At 39.6% G+C, this 14,360-nt stretch overlaps 1 long non-coding RNA gene across 1 annotated transcript in view; it reads right to left on the reverse strand.

Annotated features, from left to right (window-relative positions):
• LOC147729327 (uncharacterized) overlaps positions 1-14,360 on the reverse strand; it is a 74,550-nt gene that overhangs the window by 20,239 nt on the left and 39,951 nt on the right. The window contains exon 2 of the long non-coding RNA XR_015309214.1: positions 2,696-2,723. This is a non-coding gene — a long non-coding RNA (uncharacterized LOC147729327). The remainder of the gene's footprint in view (positions 1-2,695; positions 2,724-14,360) is intronic.

The raw sequence follows: 14,360 nt of genomic DNA on the forward strand, positions 1-14,360 counted from the left end.
CATGACTAAGAGAAGTGAGGCACAGAATTGTAACTGTGAAGCCGTAACGAGCACCAGTCGGGAGGCAACGGGGAGAGTATCCACAAACCCTGACAGCGGAGTTCAATGGAGAGCCGACAGGACACGGCTGTCACCACACGAAAGTACGAGGTACAGAGACAAAGGGCTATTACAGGCTGGTATAAGAATATAACAAGCAACAAACATGCGTGCCTCTGTGCGGTGGAGGGGAGAGGAGAGGGGCGGGCGCGATTCACTCGCAGGAGCGATAATTGCTGCCAGATGGTGGCGCACGCTCCCGCGAGTGAATCTCCTGCCTGGTAAGGACCTCTTAGCGTGGCTTTCTTTTAAATTTGGCAAAAAGAAGCAGCAACGATGTTCTTCAGTGAAAAGTAAGTATTTATTCCACACAGATGAAATAAAAAGACATGGTGTCGTCCATGACGCGTTTCACTCCTAAAAGGAGCTTGTTCACATAACGCGCCCCGGGAAATGACCAAAATTTATATTAAGTGCACAGGTGATTTCGATTTAGACAAAGGAGTGCAGGGATAAAAATAAAAGAAGGACTAAAGTGAACGCCATATTGCATAAGTAACAGTATCATAATACCTAAACAAATCACCCTTATGGACTTAAAAAGTGCTATACAATAATCTGATTGATATCGAAAAACATTTTGTAAGATGAATTTGGATCAATATATACACGATATACAGAGAAACAATTCATAGCACATGTAAATGTAAAAAATGATTGACAAGTGTCATAGTCTAGATACATTAAAGAGTCAAGTGCAGAGAGTGGGCCAAAATTTGACAGATGCCTAAATCTTATCCAAAGTTGGAAATGTCCATCCTCAATAAATTTAATTCATACAAAAATATGTTCAATTTATATAGACTAAATTCATGACTCATATAGATGTAAAAAATTAATGAAAAAAATGATCGACAAGTGTCTTAATCAAGATACATCACAGTAAAGTGCATAAAATGGACAAAAACTCAATAGATGTTTAAGTCTTATCCACATTAGGGAATGTCCATCATCAACAATTTTCATTATAATCCAAAATTCAATGTAGTCCAAAAGGAATGTTCCTTTCTAGAATAATTATTGTAGGTAGCCAGTAGAAAATCATGTTGCAAAACATGGCCTAAAATTAATCAAAAAATGCATGTGTAAAAAAGACGTAATTTAAACGTGCTAAATCAAGAATACACAGTGTGTTCTTATAAACAATTAGCAGAAAGGCTTTGAAAACACAACCTACATGTTGCTAGTTTATAGATTGACAATAAATTGCAAAATGCTGAACACTGTAAAAAGGAGTACAGCTCAATGCGTCAAAACAGTTCAAATTTCAGAATGTAGATAGATTGGAGTACCCAATATAAAACCGCAACAACGTAAGTCTATAGCAGCTTTAAGTTCATAAATAGACAACTTATTGCGGTTTATAAAGAAATGATTGAACACAGATTCAGATAGGATGCCCATAGATTACAGTCTTAGATGAATTATAAAAAGACATGTAAATCTTCTGTAAGATTCAAACCATTGGGAGCTCTGGTATCGAGTAAGAGAATAAAATGTGATTCTTTCTGTCTTAACAAACGCTCACGATCGCCGCCCCGGCCAGGGACTGGTACCGAGCATAGGACAGTGTACTCTAGATCTTTTAACTGGTTTATATGAACAGCCTTAAAATGTCTTGCGACAGGATAGTCACTATTACTGTTCACAATTGCACGTATGTGCTGTAAAATACGTCTATGCACAGGGAGTTTCGTGCTCCCAATATATTCCAAATTGCAGGTACATTTAAGTTTATAGACTACAAAATCTGATCTGCAAGTCAGATGTTCTTTTATAGGAATTTTGATGTCGCTAAAAGCCGTAGTATAGTGTGTTGAATTACGGGCAAAAGTGCATGCGTGACAAGAAGTGCATTTGAAAAAAACATTTTTATGTAGCCAAGATTTTTTAGGCAGAACTTCCGGCATTGGTCTATCTAGAGAATATATATATACTCTGGTCTCTTACCTTCACCAATTCCACAGTGACCCTCCACATACATATACCGGCGTTCAGGCAAGAGACTTCCAATTTTGTAAGCAAAAAATAGCTTTTTTTATGACAGTCTCCCGCCTGAAATTGCCTCTGCTTCAATAGAACTCAATGGAGTATACACAATCTTCTGAGAATTGTTTTTCAAGTCTCCAGCTTTCCTTAAATGTTGGGATAGGTGCCTTCACCATGTTGGAAACATGCAGTTCCTTGCACCGAGTCCCTCCTGCCTCTTCATGTGCACAAGCCTTGATTTGATTTTTTTAGTGTGTCACACTCAGCAGGAATGGACAGTAGCCGTGCGCTCTTCAATAATCAGAAATAAATAAAAATCTTAAATGGGAATGAATAATACTTGCTGATCAACAACTGGACCCTTTAAAGCCATGCTCTAAATAATTTCAACAAAGAAATTAAAACACTTCTAGTAAATCTATGTTCCACTATGACTGTCCTCTCCTACCTCTAATGAGATGCCTCTAGTTCTGATTCACTAAGGAAAAGATACAATATTCTCCAAAGAAACGTTTCCTTTAAATACCAGCACAACCTCCTGTCCTCTCTTTGTCATTTACATGACTAATGATCATTAAAACACAAATCTCTGTATTCAGTGACTTACCTTTTCCTAGAAGATGTTTTCCTAGCAACTGAAAGTAAAACAAAATATATTACTGTTAGCAACAGTGGTAAGGAACAGATAATTTAAAAACTCTATTGTCTTGCATTAAACAACTTACTTTAAAATAAGAAAATGCCATTATTGACAGAACAAACATAGGGTCTACATACAGATGAAGCAAACCGTGTTTTATGTTATGCTGAATTGAATCCAGGAAGCTAGATATTGCTTAGAGGGGAGCATGTTTCAGTACTGAGATCCTGCACCAGTGTAGCAGGTGTTAACAGCAAAGGCTCAACCCAGTGAACTATTTTACCATCTGAGCCACCAAGTTATGTTAGAGGATGAATGAAAAGTGAGCCAGTGCAGGGATGTTTGATATGTTCGGAGAAGTCATTTACAGGAAAGCCTTCCTTGTTTTGTTGAAAGATGACACTGGCAAGGAGTACTTTCAGACATAAACACATTTCCTGATTGGTGTATTTGCGGAGGTTTGCTCTGCCGCTCACAGTTTGTGACAACAGGTCTTAGCTTACACATGTGTCTGATACGAGATTATAGAAGGGCAGGTTGTTGCTCTCCCACTCCCGATACTAGCTGGCAATCTCACAATAAAGGTTTTAAAGCCCTGCTCAGCCATGGTCCAGGCAGGTAACCGCAGTGGGGCTGGGTAAGAAGGGTGGGGGGGGAGATTTAGAGGAACGATGCAGGGGGAAAATTAAATAAATACATAATTTCCCCTCGGCATCGTCTCTCAAAATGCCCCCACACGCAGCCCTACACCCCACCGCTGTTACCTACATGGACCCAGGCTGGCCCTGCTCGAAAGTGCCTGTATTCACCCTTTCAAATTAAGGAGGGTAGGGTTCCTGGCGCCTGATAGAGCCTGACCACTTAGAGAACTGCTTTAGACCTGAGGTGTGTCCCTGCATGCTGCTGTTTTGATGGTCAAGTTCTCCCAACCCGAAGGCATCCTACACACTGAAAGGTCCTTCTGAGCCTCCCAAACTCAAGCCTTCCATCACCAAACATTGGTAGCTGAAAGGTCCTGTAATAATCCAGGAAAACTTGTAGTTTAAGAAGGTTTATTGAACAGCACAGCATCCAATCCTGACACAGCAGAGTACAGGTTACAACTGACTAGCAGTACAGAATGCTGTATGAGCATAGCTCTGTTAAGAATATGGAATCCAAAAGGAAACACAACATGGCACATGCAATTAAAGGAGTAGTATTACAAATTACATAAACACTAAACTGTACAGAATGTAACACACCTCCCTCTTTAAATAAATGAACAGAACATCAAACTATACAAATCATACTATACAAAATCTTGTAAGGAAGTAGGTCTTCTTCTGACACGCTTATCATCTTTGATTCTTGAAGCCACTGAGTCAGAAAAAGAACCAGGCCCACCATTAGGACTGTAGCCTTTGTCAACATTATCATGAGACTGGTACTGAACAACATCTTGTGTAGGACATTTAGCAACCCTGCTCAAATTCCAGACTTTGCCATCTTGAGTAATGACAGAATTACTAAACACTCTTTTAATTTGAATTGGTCTACCAAACTTGCTCATACCTTTGCTAACCATAAAAGGTTTTAGAATTCTGACCCAATCACCAACACACAAGTCATGCTCTTTTGTTTTCCACTTCTTGTTGTACCATACTGCAGACTTATTTTGTTTGCAACTGACTCTCTTTGCAACTTCTTTAATATCAACCACACTCTCTCCCAAACCTTCACACTTTTCCTTGAACCACCAAGGACATGTGTCTGACGCAGGATCCCTTCCTTTAAGTAATTTGAAAGGGCTAACCTCTGTGGTAGTATGAGGAGTTATGCGGTAAGTCCAGAGTTTCTGTCTAATACAATTCAACCAGTTGCCTTTCTCCTTGATAGCATCAGAGACAAAACCCTTCAAAACTCGGTTCAAACGCTCAACCTGTCCGTTTTCGTGTGGTTCATAAAGTGATGTACAGATATGTTTAATATTACAAGATTGTAAAAACAATTTCATTTCAGAGGAAACTAACTGCACACCATTATCTGAAACCAACACCGATGGACAGCCTTCCCTTGCAAAAACCTCCTTGAAAAAGGAAATGACAACCTCTGAAGTGATTTTAGCTACAAATTTCACTTCTGGCCATTTCGAATGGTAATCTATAATGACCAAAGCAAAACGCGAACCTTCCGGTAAAACTTGGAAAGGTCCCGATGTGTCAAAAGCTATCTTATTCCAATAGAACTCTGGCCATTTCACTGTTTTAAGAGGTGGAACATGTAATTTTAACATCTTGTCACTGGTACAGCACTCACTACATTCTCTAACAGTACGGTCAATGAACCTGTCCATGCCAGGCCACCAAAAATGTAACCTTATAATGCGCTTCATAGCCGAAATTCCCGGATGAGTCTTGTGTGCTAATTTGAGAATAAGCTCTTGCACTCCACTTGGTGGAATACATTTCTCAGATTTGAAAAACAAACCACCTTCACACCATAACTCTTCAGCTACGTTATAAAATGGCAGTAAATCATCTCCAACATTGGTTTTGCTAGGCCAACCCTCTAGGAGATATTTCTTTAACTTAACCAATCTCTCATCCTTATTCTGGCATTCCATCCAAAACTGTTCAGATATATCCTGATACTGAGAGGAGACTAGATCTGTCAACCCTAACACAAAATCAACTTCACGAAGTCCATTCACACTGTCAACTTTACTTTCACACGGAAGACGTGACAAACAGTCAGCAGTAACATTTTTCTTCCCTGGAATGTATTCTACTGTAAAATTGTATTCCTGCAACTTTGATGAGAGACGTGCAATCCTTGCTGTTGAGTTCCAACCACCACCAGCAGATAAAATATGCACCAAAGGTTTATGGTCAGTCCTTAAAATAAACTCACTGCCCCAAAAATAAATTCTATAGTGTTCGATGGCCCACACACAGGACAGCAACTCACGTTCAATAACCGCATACCTGCGCTCAGTCTCATTCAAAAAGTTCTGGAGGAGAAAGCTACATTCCATTCTAAAACACCATCTGTCTGAGATAGCACACACCCAAGACCATACAAACTTGCATCAGTAGTGATGATGCACTTCTTGCCCATCCTAAACGGTTTCAAAGTCGGGGAATTCACAATGTCGCGTTTAATATCAGTGAAAGCCTTTTCCTGTTCATCCTCCCATACAAAAGTATTACACTGTCTTAATAGTTTTCTTAGTGGTTCCATTTTGGTAGCAAAATTTACAACAAATTTACTATAATATTCACACATTCCAGAAAAGGGAAGAAGTTGTTCCTTGTTCTTTGGGGCTGGAGCACTGAGAATAGCATCAACATTAGATTTTTTAGGAATCAGACCTTCCCCCGATAAAGTATGGCCTAAATATTCAACTGACTTCCTAAAGAGTTTGCATTTGTGTGCCTTGAGGGTAAGTCCAAATTTCTCTAGTCTATTGCACACAACACTTAAATGTGAAGTATGTTCTACCTCGTTTTTTGAGAAAATCAATATGTCGTCCTGAAAGCACTTAACAAATTTATCAAGATCTCTAAAAATTTGGAACATGACACGTTGGAAAACAGAGGCAGCGGATGCCAACCCAAACGCCATCCTTCTGTATTGAAACAGTCCCATGGGAGTAATGAAAGCTGTATATTTCTTTGAATCTTCAGTGAGCTCAATTTGATGGTACGCTGATCTAAGGTCTAAAGTGGAAAAAATCTGCGCACCATCAAACAGGGAGACAAGCTCATTAATATTAGGAAGGGGATGACAATCTATAACAATATTGGAATTGAGAGCTCTCAAATCAATGCAGACCCTTAATTTTTGGTCGGGTTTACGCACCAAAAGAATGGGCGAAACCCATTCAGACGATTCAATGGGCTCTATAATGTTGTCTTTAAGTAGATCATCCAACATTTCTTTCAACTCATCTCTAACGTTTAGAGGAACCCCTCTTAGCTTTTGTTTAACTGGGACTGCACCCTCCTTCAGAACGATTTTGTGTGCAAAGTTTTCCAATTTCCCCAGACGGTCACAGAAAACTTTGTTAAATTTTTTGCTCCAGGATAAAATAACACTATGTTTTTCATGAATGTCACAAATAGAATTAATCATCTCTTGTTCACTACATAAGGAGATAGGATCCTTGGCACGTGGATTTAACGTGATACCAAGCTCCCATTGGTCATGCCACCCAAGTACGTTGACTCCTTTAATAGCAATGTATAGTTTAATCTGAGCTGACCTACCTCTAAAACACAAAGGTACATTAAAGAAACCTTCAATATCGATCTTATTTCCGTTGAATCCTTCTGCTAATATATCTGAAGGTTGTAAATCAGATTTATCACATACACTTAGTAATTTTTCATTAAAATACTCTTTGGTAATTATTGTCCATGGAGATCCAGAATCTACCATAAGTTCAATAGCGATAGATGAAACATGAAAGACACATTTGGGAGATTTCCTACTGGTTAACCCCACACACTCACTTTGAAGAATAGAAACAACATATCCACGATCAACTTCATGTTTGGCTTCATCAACAATACCAATAGAAGATATTTTTGTGGGAGTAGGAATGAGTGATCGTCCAGTACGAGATTGAGAATTGTATCGCCTTTCTCTACATACATTGCTGAAATGTCCCAACTTGTTGCAAATATTACATGTTCTGTTCATGGCAGGACAGCCCTGAAAAGAAGCAATATGCGATCTACTACCACATCTGTAACATGATAACGACGAATTACCAAAATCTGATCTTCTTTTATTGACACCAACAGCATTTTTAGATCTAGACTGAAAAGGAATAAAATTTTTCTCATCAACTTTGGGTTTAACAATACATACTTCTTCTTCCGTATTATTTTTAATAGAATTAGAATTTGAAGTTTGTTTAACTACTATATCCATCCATTTTTCTGACATTTCTGTGGACTTAGCAATGGCTATAGTTTCTTCCAAGTTAGGGTCACCTATACACCATAGCTTATCTTGAACCTTTTTGTTTTTAACATGAACAATGATCTGATCACGAATCATTTCATCTGCCATGGCACCAAAATTGCAATGTAAGGTTAAAGCTCTTAGAGCAGTGAGAAAATCATCAAAAGATTCCTCCTGTTTTTGTGCTCTAGTATAAAATTTAAAACGATTTAAAGCAATATTAGCGGTAGGCTTGAATCGTTTCTCTAATCTACCGAGAGCCTCAGTGTAAACATTCACAGAATCACCACTGCCACCAGACACAGAAAATTGAGGCAAAGTTCTAAAGATCTCTTGACCCTCAGAGCCTAAACAATGTAACAGAATACTTTTTTTTTCTGCCCCCATACGCTCTCCATCAATAGCTTTCATATAGTTGAAAAACTCCTGCTTCCACCTTGACCAAGGCATAGGAGGATCACCTTTGACCTGTAAAAAGTTTGCAGGAGGATCAAACTGCATAGTAATAATAAAATAAAATAAAATAAATAAATAAATAAATAAATGCAAAGATACACAGTGGAAACAAAGTAAAATGGTGAATTGTCAAAGTACTTATACCAATCTGTAGCGTATCAGCAGAATTGCAGAATTGTTGTAGTTTTAAATTAGGCTATAGATAGATTGCCAAAGCTTCAGGGTAGAAGAGCACACACAAAAAAAAAATGAAAATAAAAGTAAGCGCAAACGTTGTAGCACACTAAATAGTGCAAGCGCTAATGTTATGAGGAAAAACGATAAGAAAACACGTTCGTGTATGCAGATGGAATCGCCGTGTAAATGTTGCTAAGCAACGAAAATAAACAAAATGGAGGCACGTAGCGTGCGTGATGACGTTTCGACGGTGTGATGACGCTTAGACGCAGCGTGATGACGGTATTCTTAAATTGGTTTATTAGACATAGTTGGTAGTAAGGAAGGCCCCACCGGGAGCAGCATCCAGCTGCTCAGCCCCACTCACTCAAACTGATCACACATTCAATCCATGCATACACGAACGTTCCAATGACATCACACACACAGGCTGAGCAGCAGAGAAGGAGAAGACCAGAATATAACACATCACCCTCGACGGCGTGATGACGCTTAGACGCAGCGTGATGACGCGGAAACGTTGCGTGAAAGTTCAGCGAACTGGGAAGAAGAATTTCACCGGTTGCTAAGTAATAGTGTTGTTCTGAATCTGTTTCCAAGCCGATGACGAATCCGTTTCCAAGCCGATGACGTAGAAGCAGCTTAGGAAACTCGTGGTACACAATGCGCGGCGTTACTAAGGAACGAGGAGGTAGAAGCTCGTGAAAACATCGCGCTGTAGGTAACCACACAATCAAAAGATGCCAAATGAATTTAAAGATGAGAAAACGGATAAAGATGTAATTTTTTGAATCCAATAAGCAGGAAAACCTTGGTAAAATGAAATACTTGCAGACAAAGTTGAAAACGAAATTCTTCAAAGGCAGGCAGTCCAAGAAAATTAGAAGAAAATAGTAAATAATTCCAAAATGGGTTCAAACTCCGCTCCTGTGCTGTAGATGGCTGGAGTAAGGTTGTCCTCGTCGCCAATTTTGTAATAATCCAGGAAAACTTGTAGTTTAAGAAGGTTTATTGAACAGCACAGCATCCAGTCCTGACACAGCAGAGTACAGGTTACAACTGACTAGCAGTACAGAATGCTGTATGAGCAAAGCTCTGTTAAGAATATGGATTCCAAAAGGAAACACAACATGGCACATGCAATTAAAGGAGTAGTATTACAAATTACATAAACACTAAACTGTACAGAATGTAACAGGTCCTTCTTGGAATCCCACCTCTAAGGGCCTCTCAAACTAAAGCCATCCACCCCCCCTGCACTTGTCAGCTGACAGGTCCTTCTGGGCCTCCCAAACTCAAGGCTTCCATTACCTGACATTGGCAGCTTAAAGGTCCTATAAGTACAACTAAATGGTGATGTGTTAAGCAAGATGTGATGTAACTGTAAAGACGACTTTGCATACACAATTGGTCGTCAATAACTTTATTCAGTCACAACAGCACACCAAGGGCACGTCTGCTCAGCATGCAGTTCGCCCATTCATTGCTAACTGTCACAACAGCCCTCAGCTGTCAACATTCCAGCTGAGGTTGACCTATCACGCGCTGGAAAGGGCACGCGCAGGGCAGGGTGAAGGAAAGTGAGAAAGGACCAACATAACACATCTCTTTCCCTAGAAAGCAAAAGAAGGTTAACACAGAAATTTCCCCCCCACAACAGTAACATTTCGTAATTGTCAGTCACACACAAATTCTTTATATTTGTTTGATTTGAATAGAACTCGGCCAAAACTGCTGTTGTTCTCACTTGCTTCGCCAACGTCTTCTGTATGCCTACTACCCTTATATTTTTTGGATATGTGTTCAGCATTTGCAATGTCACTTGTTTCCTTTGAGTTGGCATGACACCCTAGTTCCCCTTCATCGCTGGTTTCATATTCTGAGTCTGTGCCTCCTGTAGTTGCATTGTCCTGTGGTTCCACAGAGTTATCGGAGTCGTATATCCTATCCATTCCGACCGATTCTATTTCTTTCTGAGTCATCCGAGTCGGGGTGCTTGTACGACCTTCATGTGCACCAAAGTTGTTGTCCTCTGCATTCTCCTCTTCATCTGAACTATTAAGATGGTGTCCGTTTAGTTTGGTACTACTTTTCTTTTCCTTATATTCCTTATCTTCTGTATTGTGACACATTGCCATCCTTGAAGCGTGCCATACTTTCCCATCACTGAGTAATGCGAAGTTACAAAATACTTCTACCACCTCTAGTGGGGTGGAATATATGTCTTCCCCTTTTACTATGTGTCCACTTCTTTTTATCCTCACCTTGTCTCCAACGTTTATGCACACTTCCTTGCAGTGCTTGCTATTGTCATTCTTCTCCTTGAGAATAGTTTGTGCATTCTTTATTCTTTCCCTAATGGTTTCCACTGACCATTTAGATGATCTCGCTTGTTTAAGCCATCCAATATTGTCTTTTGACATGGGTGTTCTACCTCTCATGACTTCAAATGGACTTGCTAAAGTTTTTTCGCCTGGTGTAATCCTGTACCCCCATATCATCTCTTTTACTTCTTTTCTTCAACATTTTCCACTTTTGTTGGCAAGCTGGATGGTTCCTTTTATTACTCGATTAAACCATTCCACTGCACCATTTCCAGCAGGGTGATATATTGATGTTGCTTTGTGTTTGATGCCATTCCTGTCTATGAACTTTTTGAAAGCCTCCGAGGTAAATTGGCTGCCATTGTCACTAATGATGGTTTTTGGTATACCTTCCCTGGTGAATACGTCATCCATGAATGTTATTATGTCACTCGTGTCCACTTTTTTGCATACTTTAATTTCAGGCCATTTTGATAGATGGTCCACCATAACAATTATATACATCTGTTCACCTTGCCATTTTATGGGACCAGTTATGTCCACACCAATCCTTTCCCAAGGCATGTTGGGGCACTTTATAGGTTTTAGCATTGGTCTGAGTGTAGTCTGGGTTTTGTCAGCATTTTCGCAAGTCACACAGTGTCTTATCATTCTCTCTATCTCCATGTCACATCCAGGCCACCAATACCAACTTTTAATCCTCTGTTTTGTTTTGTTTACTCCTAAATGCCCTTCATGACATATGTCCATTACTCTTTTCCTTAGGCTTGGTGGAATCATTTTCCCCTGTCTGAAAATGAGCTCATCTTCTGTTGTAAGTTTGTTTCTCAGTTCCCAAAATGCTCTTAATTCCTCCTCCAAACACTTCTTTTTTGGCCATCCCTTGATAATGTGTTCATGTACTTTCCTTAGAGTTTTGTCTTCTTGGCTACTCAGAATCCACTCCTCTTTACTGATGGTAGGAAATTCCTCACATACGCTTGCCACGCACAACTCTTCTTCCTGCTCAACTCTTTCTTTGTTTTTCAACGGTAGCCTGCTCAAAAAATCTGCCACCACATTTTTTGTACCTGGCAAGTACTGTACCTCATAGTTATAATCTAAAAGCCGTTTAGAAAGGCGTGCTAGTCTGGGTGACGCTGTGTACAACCCTTTTACAGTTAACACTTTGGTTAGCGGTTTATGGTCACATCGTAGTATGATTTTCTTGCCCCAAATGTACTGACGGAAGTGCTCCATACCCCACACACAGGCTAGCGCCTCACGCTCTATGACTGAGTACCTCTCTTCTGTTTCTGTCAAAGAACGTGAGGCGAATGCGATGGTCACTTCCTTTCCTGTCGTCTCCATTTGGGCAAGTACTGCACCAATTCCTCTTCCACTTGCGTCCGTGGTGATGATGCACTCCAAATCTCTGTCAAATCCTTGCAGTGGTGGTGCTGCGCATATTTCTTTTTTTAACTGCTCGAAACATTCCTCGCATTCCGTTGTCCATTCAAATTTGTTCTTGTTTTTTAGTAGTGACCTAATTTGGTAGGTTTTGGTCGAGAAATCCTTTACGAACTTGGAATAGGATTCAACAAGTCCCAAAAATGCTCTAATCTCATCTTTGTTAGTTGGCATTGGTGCGTCACTTATTGCCTTGATTAGTTCCTTCTTTGGCTTAATTCCTTCATTTGTAATTTCATGTCCCAAATAGTTTACGCTACTTCTGTTGAATTTGCACTTCTTGTACTCCGCGGTCATGCCGCACTTTTCTAATTTTTTGAGTACTTGGTGGAGTCTGTTATCATGATCTTCCTGATTTTTTCCCATTACCAAAATGTCATCTTGGAAGATGAGAATGTTCTTGACGCCTTTAAATATTTCTTGCATAAGCCTTTGAAACAAGGCTGCAGCTGATGCTATGCCAAAAGGGACTCTTTTAAATCTGAAACATCCAAAGGATGATATAAAGGTGGTGAGATGTCTACTTTCTGGATGCAATTGTACCTGGTGGTATGCAGCTGCTAGATCAATGGTAGAAAACACACACATACCCTTAGTGAGTGACAACATCTCCCCTATACTTGGTAATGGGTATTGATCAATTAAGATGTTTTTATTAAGATCGCGAAGATCCATGCACAATCTCAGTCTGCCATTAGGTCTTTTTGCGACAACTAAGAGTGCGACCCACTCCGCTGACTCAGTTGGTTCTATAATTTCAGCTTCTAGTAATTTGTTGATTTCATTTTGAACTTCATCCTTAAGTGTTATTGGTATGTGTCGTACCTTGTGTAAGCAGGGAATTGCGTTCTCCTTTAGTTTGATTCTATGTTGGAATCCCTTTAGCTTACCAATTTGTCCACTAAATACTCCAGGATATTTTTCTATTATGTTCTTGTCACGTGTTATTTCTTGTTGTACAACAAGAACTGGTTCTGAGCGGTTGGGGTCTAGGGTTATGCCTAGCTTACCCTGGTCTCTCCATCCTAGTACTGATGGACCCCTTGCTGCCACATACAGTTTACTGTGCATTTCTCTCTCCTTGAATAAGAAAGGTAACTCTCTGTACCCCAGAAGTCCAATCTTTTCCCCTGTAAAAGTTTTTAGTGTAATGTCTGGTTCCTCCAACTTTTTACCCAGAACCTTTTTAAACTTCTCATTCCACACCTTCTGGTTGACTATGGTGTAGGGTGACCCTGAGTCAGCGATTATTTTTAGTTCCACTCCTCCTATTGCTATTTCACAAACAGGTTTCTTCTTTTGACCTACCCTGTCTTCTCTTTTTCCTGTTATTTCATTTACGTTTAATACACAAAAGTTATACTCTGACTCATCTGATGAGTTTTCTTCATCCTCCTCTTCTTCCTGCACATACTTAACTTTCATTTTACCACTTCTTTTACATGCTTTCTGGAAGTGTCCTACCAGTCCGCATTTGCTACACTTAGTGCTCCTCTCTGGACAGTTCCAGTCATTTGCTAAATGCCTGTTACTGTTACAGCGATAACATCTTAGCTCACCTTGAGTACTTTCCTTACTGTACTTTCTTGTACTGTCAACTTCCTTGCTTTTAAGGTTGCTAAATGTTTACCTTGTTGTAAGGGTTTTTCGCCTTTGGCCCACAAGGCATCTTGTATATTCTGATTTGCAGTACACATCACTATTTGGTCCCTAATCAGATCATCGTGTAAACCCCCAAACTTACATGTGATTGCGATATTTTTTAAAGCTGCCACATACTCATCTATGCTTTCTTCTTTACTCTGCTTCCTCCTGTAAAATTCGTACCTGTGTACAGCAACACAAACCACTGGCTTATAATATGCATCTAGATCCTCTATAACATCCTCAAAAACGTTCCTGTCAGCCCCTTCATGGACCTTCTTTGCAATGTTATTGTATACTTTTAATCCTCCTGCCCCTAAACTGTGTAACACATTTTTTTTCTTCTCTTCTGGTTTTAATGCCTCATCTTCCTTGTCAAAAGTACTAATGTAGTTGCAAAAATATTCTTTCCATTCTTCCCATTTTATTGTGGGCGTACCTTCCCCCTTCAAAAATGGTTCTGGCGGCTGAACGTTATACAGATTGCTGTTTGCCTCTTTTTTTTTTACAATACCTTATTATTTGAAGATTTTTTTTTCCTTTATATTTTGCACATTAAAGGATACAATGCCAAATTCTTCTTCTTTTTTTTTTCCTTTAAACGTTGCTTACGCTCATTATTCGCGTTA

This window comes from Lissotriton vulgaris, chromosome 2_2, assembly GCF_964263255.1.
Source record: "Lissotriton vulgaris chromosome 2_2, aLisVul1.2, whole genome shotgun sequence".
NCBI classification, from domain to species: domain Eukaryota; kingdom Metazoa; phylum Chordata; class Amphibia; order Caudata; family Salamandridae; genus Lissotriton; species Lissotriton vulgaris.